Genomic DNA, 13,466 nt, shown 5'->3' with positions numbered 1-13,466 from the left:
CAAGCATACTCCAGGTTGGCTCATAAGGAAGTATGCTATCTGCATTCCTTGGCAACTGGTTTGAGCCAATTTCCTCGACCCTATGGCCCTGTTCTACTACACTTCTGCAATTGTGTTTTTTTTTTTTTTAAGGTCAATTTTTATAGGGAATGTTGACCTACCATGAGACCTCATTTATCACTCAAAAGGAAAAATAACTTCCTAGAGTTTGCCCCATATTTCATAAAGGTAAACATTGTGTTAATAAATGTCATGCTAAATATGATGAAAAAATTATTTCAATAAGTATTTTGAGGAATGGAAAATAATGCAACCCTCAGTCCAATTCCAAGAAGACTTTACCCACCTAGCTCAGGACTTGATTGACAGCCAGCTCTGTGATCATATTGTTGGTGTGAGCAATCCTTCCACACACTAATGACAGAAAATGAAAGCATGTAAAATATGGACAGTGTATGATACTTAGTAATAATAAATAACTGATATATTGGCTTACACATTTATACTATACTTTGGTTGTTTGTTTTTAAGAGTATTTGTTGTTTACTTAAAACCAGGTTTACTATTAGACACTATGGCCCTAGCAGCTTCATGCAGATCATGTGTCCTATAACTATTAATTGCATCAAAAGGTTCTATCATATGATGGACCACATCATTAAAGTTTTCTTGACATACATGTAAGATGAATTGCTAAACAGTCTTATTAATAAAAAAACAAACCTGGAGACAGGTATTGGGGTAAATGCTGAAAGATCAGAGAAGCAGAACAAGTCACAGCTAACCTCACCTCGCCAACTTCTCAACTGATCCTGTTTCCTCAGATTGGAAGCCTCTGATTCCTCACCTGAATGGATCTCAGCTGAACTGCTGCTAAAAACCTAAAAGCTTAAAAAGCCTCTAGTTCCTGGTCCTCACCCCTTATATACCTTTCTGTTTCCTGCCATCACTTTCTGGGATTAAAGGCATGTGTCTTTCCCAAGCAAGACATGAGATCTCAAGTGCTGGGATTAAAGGTGTGTGCCACCACGCCTGACTATTTTCAGTGTGACATTGAATTCACAGAGATCTGGATGAATCTCTGCCTCTGGAATGCTAGAATTAAAGGCATGCTACCACTGCCTATCCTCTATGTTTAATATAGTGGCTGTTCTGTTCTCTGACTCCCAGATAAGTTTATTGGAGTACATAATATGTCAACCACACATATAATCAAGCTTCACCTCATGACAGGTTTGTTTAATGACTGACCCATTCCTTGGATGTCTCCTTGACAATAAGCAACATATAAACTATAGTCTGAACAGAGTCATTGCTGACTCACCAAAGGTATGCTTCCAACTCCATTACTTGATTTTTCTGTTTCTTCTCACACTTTTATCAGTATTTGCCTTGTGTTTTATATATGCATAGATATATGATTAATGTCCAGTTAAAATATTGACCATTCTATCATGGCATAATTTCTATGGATTATCACCAGAAATGTTAGGAAGAATTTAGAAAATCTTTAATTTATCCAGTGTGAAAAAAATCCCAGAATTAAAGTTCCTCCATGACGTTCCCTGGTGTCTTAGGTAATCTTTCTTGTTGGATCCACAGCACTATGAAGGCACTGCAACATTGTCTTATATCAGAATTTTTATTCTTTGTTAGATAATTGGATTCAATCAGAGAAAATGGAACTTAAGAGCATAGATACCTTTTGAATGGATAAATGAATTCCCAAACAAGCATAATTGCGATATACACTAAAAGGATAATTGTAGATAATTATACTCTTTGCATGACAGAGCTAACGATAAGACAATTAAACAAAACACTGAAAGGAGACATAAATCCTCTTAAAATATTGCTCTATCTAGTTGTAGTTAGAGAAATATTAACAAAATGTTTACTGAAATTGAATATGCAATTATTGAAGAATATCCTTTTCTCCAATAAAGGGTTTGTATGATATCATCAAAAGAATATGAAAATTGGGAGCAATAACACAATTCAATACCACATTTATTTCAAGAGAAATGAAGTAAAAGTGGTGAATGTTCACAATATTGAGATTTTTTTTGTTTGTTTGCTTGTTTTTATTAATTTTTTAAAATTTATTTTGCATACCGACCACAATTTCCCCTCCCCCTCTACCTCCTATCTACCTCCCTCTCCATCCAATCCTCCTCTGTCTTGATTCAGAAAGGGGCAGGCCTCCCATGGGTGTCAACAGAGCATGGCACATCAAGTTGAGGCAGAACCAAACTCCTCCCCCTGCATCAAGCCTGGGCAAGGCAACCCAGCATGGAAAATAGGTTCCCAAAAGCCAGCTCAAGTGTGAGGGTCAGGTCTTGATTCTACTGCTAGGATCACCACAAACAGACCAAACTACACAACTGTCACACACATGCACAGGGCCTAGGTGAGTCCCATGCAGGCTTCCTAGCTTTTACTACAGAGTTCCTCATCTCCCATGAGTTCAGATCAGCTGTGTCTGTGAGTTCCCTCATCATTATCTAGACCCCCCTGATTCATACCATCCCTCCTCCTTCTCTTCAACTGGACTCCCAGAGCTCGGTGAAGTGCTTGGCTCTGCATTTCTGCATCTGTTTCTATTAGTCACTGGATGAAGGCTCTCTGATGACAATTAGGGTAGTCACCAATCTGAGTGTAGTAGATGTTCAGTTCAGGCACCCTCTCCATTACTGGTAGGAGTCTTAGCTGGAATCATCCTTGTAGCTTCCTGGGAGTTTTCCTGGCACCAGGTTTCTCCCTAACCCCGAAATGCCCCTCATCAAGACATCGCTTTCATTAGTCCAAAGTAATCCTTCATGTTCCCATACTTCCATAAGCTCCTTAGTCTCCCCCACCTCAAGTTTACCCAGGATATCTCTTCTACTTCCCCTTCTGATGGAAATCCACGAATCCCTTTTTAGGCCCTACTTACCTAACCTTTCTGTGACTGTGGATTGTAGCCTGGTTATCTTTTACTTTATACCTATTGTCCTCTTATGAGTGATTTCATACCATATTTGTCTTTCTGGGTCTGGGTTACCTCATTCAGAGTGATTTTTTTCTAGTTTTGTTATTCAGATAATGCCAATGCCACATGATAAGTGAAGTAATAGAATTACAAATTCACCATTGCCTCCAGATGAGAGTGACTAGGGTTAATTCCCCATAGACATTGTGCCAGGCCCCACAATAGAGAAAAATTGAGTTGCATCTTAAGTGTCAAGTTGAGGAAGGACATTCAAAGAATAGAGAAAATAGGAAAACAGTAAGTATCATTCATGAATACAGACATAAATGAACTTATTGACTATGTGAATTCATAAGTTATGTGAAGTTAATTTTATCCTTGATTAATTTGTTGGTGAAAATTGGAGATGAGCATTACACGTATTTCTACAGGTTATGCACATACACACATATATTACCAAGTCAAAGATAGTAATCTCATTTGAATAACTATTTTTAGTTTGAAAACACCATCTTGACAAGCTGAAAAGATGGCTCAGTGGGCTAGAACACTTACTGTTCTTGCTGAGGGCCTGAGTTTGGTTCCTAATACTCACATGTTGGCTCACAACCACTCTAACTACAGTTCTATGGAAATAAATGCCTTCTTCTAGTCTCTCTGGTCACCTAAATGCATGTGCTGCACAAATCCTCATACAGAGACATACATATATGGAAATTTAATAAATCTTAAAGAATAAAAGTCTCATAAATAATATTGAGAGGTTTGTTTATTTTGATTAAAATAATCCCAGTGTTGATACATTTTAGTAAGTAATTTTGACTGTAAAACTTGGACTACTAGAAATAGTGGAGAGGGTGCCTGAACTGGACTGGCTTAAACCAGTGATCAGATTGGTTAATACTCTAACTGTTATTAGCTTTTCTCCAATGACTGATGGAAGCAGATGTGGAGATTCACAGCCAAACACCAGGCAGAGCTCCAGGAGTCCAGTCAAAGAGAGAGAAGATGGATTCTATGAGCAAGTGTATTGGGATTATGATGGGGAAACCTGCAGAGATGATCAAACCAAACTAGTGGGAACTAATGAAAGTTGGCTCCATGGCCTGCATGGGAATGGACTAGGCCCTCTGCATGGTGAGACATTGGTGTAGCTTGATCTGCTTGGGAGGTCCACTGGTGGTAGAATCAGAATCCATCCCTGGTGCATGAGGGTTTTTTTTTTTTTTTTTTTTTTTTTTGGAGCCCACTACTTATGATGGGACACCTCATAAAACCTTGAGGCAGGGGGAAGGGCTTGGACTTGCCTCTACTAGTTGTACCTCCCTATGGGAGGTCTTGCCTTCTTGTAGTGGAGAGAGTAAGGGGTGGTTTAGGAGGGAGAGGCTGGGGGGTGGGAAGAGAGAAGAGGGGGATCTTTGATTGGCATGTAAAATGAATAATAATTTTCTTAATAAAAATATGCTAAAAATAGAAAATATTTTATCTTTAAGAATGCCTATAATACTTTTGTCTACTACAAGTTTATTTGCATTATTTTTTGTTCTACTTTATTATAGTTATCAAACTCACTTTCAAATATTTTAGGCCTTGCTGGAGGTATAGACTGAATAAATCCCCCCTACTCAAATTTGGCAGCTGAATAGATTATGCATAGATAGCAAGGCTCTGTCTGACCCACTTATACTTTATTCTCCTAATTATGCAGCTACCAAGTCAAGCCTGGGTAAGGGAGGCTATACTTTGCAAATACTTTCCTTATTCTATTTGTTCATCTTTAATGTGATAAGTGTTAATGGCTAATGTAGAAAAAGTATCAGAGCCCAGTGGGTTCATCAAGTGAAGGAAACTATTACAAAAACAGTTGCAAATATGTAAGAGAGGAGGGAGGTCTACTTGAAGCCTTGATTCTACAGGATGCATTCTACCTCTTAACAGTGAAAAACTTGAACATGATCAAATTCATGTAATTATAATTTCCTGCAGGTCTTACCTAGGAATTCAGTCCCATCCCAGCAAGTCTTTCACTTGACATCTTTCAGAAATGTACAAAATTTAATAGCAATATTAGTTTAGAAACTATTTTTGTAAACATAGTCAACTAAATGTCCGCAATTTCCTGTTAGTTCATATCCTCTGAACCTGAAAGTGTGTGTGTGTGTGTGTGTGTGTGTGTGTGTGTGTGTGTGTGTGTGTGTGAACTGTATGACTGATGAAGGAAAAAATAAAAAGAAATAAGAAATTACCCTGTCTTGAATAACAGTAGCCTGTAGCTCTAATCAATTCTAAAGAATTATTACATCACTTCCTCTGGCAAGACTCTACTGGTGGTATTTAGTTTTCATTAAACTCTGCTTCTTGACAGAATTGCTTACTAGAAGTAAATAAATGCAAAAATAAAGAAAAGAAAGAAAGAAAACAGCAACACCAAAAACAAAATAACCTTGAGTCATCCTAGGTAGTACAACCTTTTCTGCCAGATTCAGAAACATACTTTCAAATATTTTTTCTAGTACAACATATTTGCTATCTAAAAATGATTTTGAAAACCTATAGAATACATGAATTTGGGAATTATACTGAATATCTTTAAGTTGGGCTACCCACACACTAATTTGCTTTTCCTGTATTTGAGGTGAGATACCACTTTAAAATATTTGAATGTAAAAACAGGAAGCAAAATAGTCAGCATTACAATATTTGTGACTAAAGGTGGCATTACCTGGTTGACCTTGATTATGAATATTTTCTCAGTGGCCCAGCATCTGTTTTGTTAGATTCAGAGACAGACAGATGGTGTGGTGAGATAAAACTACTAATGTAAAATACATGAAATAGAGTTCAGAAGTTGAAAGAATTCATCTGAGCCAGATCATGAGGCTAAGGTGATAATGTCTGTAGCACACTGTGTCAGGGATAAGTGTCTCTAGATCATCAAGTATTTCTGTACACTATGTCTGATTAAGTTGCCTTCTGTTTCAGTTCGGGACATTCACTTGTTTTCAAAGCCCAGTGTCTATGGGAGGTTACTCATGATCTCTGAAGGACATAAATAAAACAATGACAAAAAGAGGGAGCCAAGGGGAAGGGAGAAAGTGAAAATTAAAAGAAGAAAAGAAAATACTAAAATAAATAATAAATATAGTGACTAGTCTATTTCAATATATCCCTGCTATTTTTATACAGATACAGTTCTTGCAAAATTATATAGGATATACTTTCTGATTTTGATGGATTATTGAATTTCCAAGATTTTATTGGCAATACTCGGGTACTATGCTAAAGAAACAAGGCTCCAGTTAAGATTCATGTTATGTGTATGTGTTTAAATATGATAGTTATTGCTGATATACATACATATATATGTGTGTGTATCTAACTCTATCTAGGTATATTTATGTAGATATACACTGATATAGTTATAGATATAGATACATAGATATGTATACATATATTATACAGATTTTCTCTATCACAAAAATGTAAATTTATCTCAAAATAAAACATGGATCTATTCTCTGTTTGCCTAAGATATGAATGTAGCTTGTAAATAATCTTCTAGATAGAGCAAAATAATGAGCTGAAATGGCCTCAGCAACTCAGGCGATTATTTTCCATGGAATAAGGATGCCCTACTATTCTTCTCAGTTTGGACTGACATCCTTTTGTTCTCTCACAGACTAAGAAGAGAAAAACATGACAACCCCTTGGCACTGGGGAATCCTTTGTTCCATGATGGATGTGTTCCTTCTAGTAAGAAGAGGATGCTATTGGGCCTCATTCATTAAGTTGATATAATGGTGGCATGAACTACCATCCACAGAGATTTTCAATTGAATGTTATCTCACCAATCACTTTCTCACAGCCTAATGGAGTGTTGCTGACATCAGAGACTGATAAATTGGCCAGTGCCAATTAAACAGAGACTCTTTCCCTGTCACTCACTTAGCTACAATATTCTCCTTTACTAGATTAGGTTCCATAAAAGTGACATGAGTGATGAAAGTTTATTTGTAAAAATTTTCACTTTAATTTTGGAAGCTAAGTGGGCTTCTGGGTTTCTACACTGGTTCCAATGTCAGGAAGGTCATTTATTGCTGTTATTAGAAAGTCAATTCCAAGTAGATTATTGTAATTTAGTATTAAAGAACTCAAAAGTGGAGGTAAAATAAATGAATTGTAAAGATAAAAAAATCCATGTACTTTAAATATATGTAGTGATAATTTCCTAGCACTATCCAGACCTGCTTTTTATTACACATAACAAGGCAGTGTAAGCTGTCATTATCCACCATCTTCTCCCAACTCATCTCAAATTGTTGGGCTTTGATGAACTGCTCCTTTCCTCAGAAAAACATTTCCTACTTTAGGGAGCAGTTTTCAAGCATAGTAAAAAAATCTCTGAGCATATGTAAGACTCTGTTTTCTGTAGATTTATTACCAAGATACTGAAGAGGAGATCTGGGTAGTCTATACTGTCTACATAACAGATTAAATCTCTGTCAACTACCAATAAGAACAAGCAATATCCTACTTAATATCAAGAATAATTCATTTCAACTCACTACCTTGATATGTAGCATATCATATTGGTTAGGAGCTTGAGGTGCTCAGACGTTTTTTGAGAATTTTACATACTTAAGTAAAGCATTTTCATCAAACCCATCCCCTTTCCCTGTCATTCACACTTCCTTCTAATCCCACCTCCACTGCTGTTTATTATCAGCTTCACTTGTTATTCTGAAATCCCACGGACTCCACTTAATGCCAATCTACTTAGAGGGCATAGGACCATCTACTGGAACATTGTAGACTCTGCAATGCATCCAGGGAATTGGGCTGCTTTCATTGTACGCAAGACTTCAATATACAGTCATAACTGCTGAGTTTGTTTGCACCAGGGCACTTTCATGTCCAGCAAATACTGCCATTGCAGACTTCCATTCCCTCTGGCTCTTACAATACTCCTGCTCCCTCTTCCATTATGTTCCCTGAGCCTTAGAGATAGTTGTCCTATTTATACCTGAGCACTCCACAGTGTTTTAGTCTCTGAACGTTGACTAATTGTGTGTCTGTGTATTAATTGCACTCTACTATAAATAGAAGCTTCTCTGGTGAGGGTTGAGAGATGCAAAGCAATCGTATAAAACTAAAAATTCAGGAGGCATTTCTTACTATGTGCATTCAGCAGAATAATAGTATTAGGGTCTTATCTGGGGTCTATAACCTATCCAGCCATGGATTTTCAATGCAGTTAAAGTGCTAGCCATAAATTCATTTTTCTATTTTATTTATAGTTGTGTGTGTGTGTGTGTGTGTGTGTGTGTGTGTGTGTGTGTGTGTGTGTGTGCAGGTGACCTCAAAGACCATAAATGGGATCAAAGCTCCTGGAGCTAGAGTTAAAAGCCATTTTCAGTTTCCCAGTCTATGTGCTGGGAACTGAACTTGTTATAGTATAAGAATAGTCAATGCCCTTTACTGCTGAGTCTAGCAATGTTAATACAATCTCCACTGTTCATTAGCAGTATACATTCAGAAAACTACCTTACATGTTTTGTGATTCTATGATCTAATAATTTCCTATATATTCCAATATAAAGTTTACATACATATTTAGAAAAATGGCAAGAAAATTCTTAGTACTTAATGTATGGTAAGCAAGTTTATCTGCATATATCAAATTATAAGCATTCTCTCAGAGCAAAGTTAATCTCAATTAAATAATTCTTTGATTAAAAAAATATTTAATGTGACCAATGAAAGACTGGGATTAGGCGTATTCAAATGATAAATATCCTAAATACTATCTAGTAGTTTCCTGATGGCTGAGAACATAGAGGCATGTATACAAACACATAGCAAGCCATAAACTATCAAGTGATGCTAAATTTCTAAGTTTAAAAAAGTCACATCATTCATTCTTTTAAAACTTTAGATACAAGATATAGGATTTTACAATTTCTTTCTCTTGGTATCATCGTGTTGGCCACTGCTACATCTGCCTAAATGAATCTGATTACAGAAAAGACAGAAAATCATTCATTAATTTTGCCAAAGTGACATGTATTTGTCAAGGGTTTGTTCTCTGCTTCAGCTACCTTAAGATGGATTCTCAGATCAAACCCTATTTGTGACACAGAATTCACATTGTCACTGTCATATCATTGTTGTTCTTCACTGTCAAGGTTTTCTTCCTAACTGCAATCAACTATAAATTTCTATAAAATAATAATAAAGATTAAGATAATAAGATTGTGATTCTTGAGAAATGACATGTGGTTTGGAAAAAACAGGTACCAAGAGAGGAAAGAAATGTGAACCCATAGAAGATGCCAGAAACTACACAGTACAGGGACAAGAAAGTAAAGATAAGTTAGAACAGCCATTCTTTGTGAACCAGTGTGAATGCATCAAACAAGATAATCAAGTTTCCCTGTTAAAACTTAAGAGGTAAACAAAAATATAAAAAAAAAAAAAAACAAAAACCAACTCAGGTAGAAGGTGTGACTAATCTGTATAAGACTGTGGGTCTCATTCCTAATCAGTCTGAAAGATGAAACAAACAAACAAAAAAAGCTACTATACTTCAAAAAGTAAGGGTAATTCAAATTTATCTGAACAAAACATTAATTGGTTAAATAACTGACTTCTAGAAAGAAGAAAAATAAACACTCTTAGATGGAAGGAAAGAATTCAAGACAGTGAAGAACCATGTTTACAGTGTCTAGTGTATAAAAATATGTTGCCGAAGATGGGGGTAAGAAGTGCAATGGGTGGTGTTGGGATAGCAGGCAACGAACAGAAATGGAAGGGGCTAGGATGTGCACGGTAAGAGATATGGAATTCTCGGTTTCTGTAAAGCACTGAGAGCTGTGTTCATGCCTCTAAACGAATAACAATAGCGATAATTCACTACTGAAAATACAACAAAGGCAACAGTTAAATAGAAAGAATGAGAGTGAACCAAGAAGAAATCTAACCATAAAAATTCAGTGTCTGAAATAGTAGATTCAAGGATGATATTAATAGTAATTGAATAATACTATTTATATGATTGAAAAGAAGGGGTTAATGAACTTTAAGAAAAAAAGAACATTTTCCACATTGAATCTGGGAAATAGTTTAAAAACAGAAATAATGATGAGTGACTTAGTGACCCTGGGTGATATTTGGAGCTGTGGTTTAAAGAGTCAAATCTTAGCCACCAAGTCCATGTCAACTTAATGATACACAATTTAATATCTTACTCTCTGGGTTGCCATAGAGTGTCTAATGATAAAAATAAATATAACATAAATTTACCAGTTTTCAAATGATTTTAAAGTGATTTCAAGAGTTCTGTCTGTTTTGGAGAAATAACAAATTGGTGCTGTCAAGGCGGGAGAGTCATTTGGCCAATGTTGAGTTACACAAGGGCTTTCAGGTAGGGGCTATTATTTTGCAAGGATTTACATATTGTACATTTCAATTTATATAAACCATCGATAACATTGTATGATACAAAATGATTCTCCTAGCATATGCAAATGTAGTCAACTTCATATGTTTTTATTAAAGAAAATTATTAACCATAACTAAAAAATTAAAATTGTGTTATTTTGTTGAGGCACTGATGTGTAAAACTCATCAAATATTTTACTATCTCTAGAAATTGCATTATATTGTAAAAGGATGTCTATGTTCTTACAGTTCAAGACAAAATTTTTCTTGAGGTATCAATTATGTTTGTTAAATATCTAAATATTGATGTCTCAAATTTCATAGATATACAATTTTCTTTTTTTTCATATCTACTTTACTTGAAGATTGCGGGGAGACTTTATTTTTTGTGTCATTTTCAAACATTTTTTCACTATTGCTTGATATAGATGTCGAGACTTAGCATTGGAAGAGAAGTAATGCACAGTTTCTGGACATGAAAGGGAGCATTACCACTGATATTTGTCAAGGCTTCCCATTTCTAGGCTCTACTAGTTTGGGGTTAATGCAACCATTATCATCACATAGGGGATGTCTCCTTCCAAAATGGTTGACTAGAGTAAGCTACAAATAAGAGACAAAATGAGAATAACAGTTCAAGGACTTGTCTCTTATCTTTGGAACACTTTTCATTGTGAAGGTGACAGTCTGTAGGTGACTTTGCCTCAAGGTTTTAGAACACATTATTTTTTGTTGTTGTTGTAAAATACAATAAAACACTTTCCTTGGGTTTTTCTTCTCTGAACCATTACCTGGGAAATTGGTGTGACTTTATCTATTTTCCTGAATCATATTTTATTAGATAAACATTTTCCTGCATCTCTTTTGGTATTAACCCTCTGCATCATAGCATTTAAAAATGTCCAGTCTCAAAGTTATAGGGCGCAGATCCACAGAGTACCAGGTAGTTGAGCACAGAGCTAATTTAATGTGATCAAGTATCAATTTTGAGTGGATAATTCTTATCAATTTTAATTGACATTTATTTTAGAAATGTAATGTTACATTTCTAAAGTTACAAAGAGAATTTTGAATATTTTATTTTGCAAGCTATGGAAAAAGTGCTAAAATATCCTATTTTGGGTCACTTTTTACTTCATTTCTTACAATATTTCATTCAAAGAAATGTTGAAGTGTGCATCTTAATAACTATTCTTTTTGACATATTGAAAGGTGCTAAAGGTTTGTTATACAACCATACACACACACACACACACACACACACACACACACACACACACACATATTGTAACAAAATTAAATGGATTTATTTACTAAAGAGGCAAGCTTCGAAAGTGTTCATGGAAATCCCGATTCCTTGGACCATATACTGCAATCAGACATCCACATACATTTGATAAATCACTCCTTTGATGGCCGGCCTTTACATTACTTACATCCTCATGGCTATTAAAATACTTGGCAGAAGGAATTTAAGGGAAAAAATGGTCTATTTTATCTCACAGTTAGAGGTCCCAATGCATCACATTGGGAAAGTTAGGTAGGCTAGGAATGGTGGGAAAGGCATAACCGCAGAAGGCTGAAAACACCTAGTCTCATTGTATGCATCAGGAGAGAGGCGTGTAAAGCCCTGACTCAGCTTAGTTTCCACTTCTTATACAGTCCTGGACCCTAGTCCACAGACTAGTGCTGCCCAAATTTTAGGTGACCTTCTCACCTCAATTAACCTAGTCTTACAATCGACTTCACAGACATGCCCTGAGATTTGTCTCCAAGGTGATTCTAGACTCTGTCCAGTTGATAAAAACAAATAAACAATAAAACAGAATTCTTTTAAAACCTTCTTTGAGGATGAAACTGAAAGGTGTTTTCTGAAATACTCTATTGATTTTCAACTCAAGGTCAAAGTCAGAATTAACAAGGGGATGCAGAACAAAACCACTAAGAGACATCACTTTATTCCATTTAAAATGGCCACTACAGTGAAGACAAAAGGTACTTGGTGAGGATGTGGAGAAAGAAAACACTGCTGGAGAGAATGCAAATTAGTATAGCCTCTGTAGAAATTAGTGTAAAATTCCTCAAAAATTTGTAATTGAACTATTATTAGATTCCAAAACACAACTGCTCTGTGTGTGTGTGTGTGTGTGTGTGTGTGTGTGTGTGTGTGTGTGTGTGTTTTAATAAATCAGTTTGTCAAAGAGACATCTATTCTCTAATGTTTATTGCAGTATTATTAACAAGGACCAGACTGTAAAAGCAATTAGACTGCTCAAAAATTGGTGTTTGGATAAATAAAATTGATATATATATATATATATATATATATATATATATGCAAAGAAATACTATTCAAAGATTTGAATGAGAAGAAAAAAAGATGTGATCCCATTATTGGTGACCACTTGATAAAACTGAAGATCACTGGGTTAATTAATCAGGTCAGCTAGTACAAAACAAGTATCAGAGTAAACCATCTATCTCCTCCTCCTCTTGCTCTTCCTCCTCTTCTCCCTCATTCTCTTTCCCTGTCTGTTTAATTTTCATTACTTTCTTTGGCTAAGTTATCGAGTCCTCTTAATATTTTTCTTGAACAATATTTACCATGGTACTTGTTTTTCCTTATACCACTTGCATTTGTAGAAATGTGATTTGAACTTTCTCAAATCCTCTTTTTATATCTTTATTGTTCTTAATTTTCCTAAAGTTTTGAACACATAAGTAAATAAGAGCTTTAATAACTTTTTAATTGCCTTAGTTACTAATTGTGTGGAATGTGTCATTTGTAGTTTGGTTAAGTGATTATGTCTTATAAGTCAAATTTCCCTGGTTATAAAGAAGACTTTTTGTTTGTGTTTTGACAACAGCCTCACTTTGTAGCTCTGCTGGTGTGGAATTCATATGTAGATCAGACTGGCCTAGAACTCACAGGGATCAGGTTGCCTCTGCCTCCAAAGTGCTTGTATTAAAGGCATCACTACCAACCAGAACTATTATTACTTTTATATTGATGCTAGACATATAGGTTACTCTTTGTTTACAATTTTATTGAAA

This window comes from Peromyscus californicus, unplaced genomic scaffold (genome assembly GCF_007827085.1).
Source record: "Peromyscus californicus insignis strain IS unplaced genomic scaffold, ASM782708v3 Scaffold_5__1_contigs__length_169319896, whole genome shotgun sequence".
Classification (NCBI taxonomy): domain Eukaryota; kingdom Metazoa; phylum Chordata; class Mammalia; order Rodentia; family Cricetidae; genus Peromyscus; species Peromyscus californicus.
The sequence above is the reverse complement of the archived record's forward strand: the minus strand, read 5'-3'. Positions refer to the sequence as shown.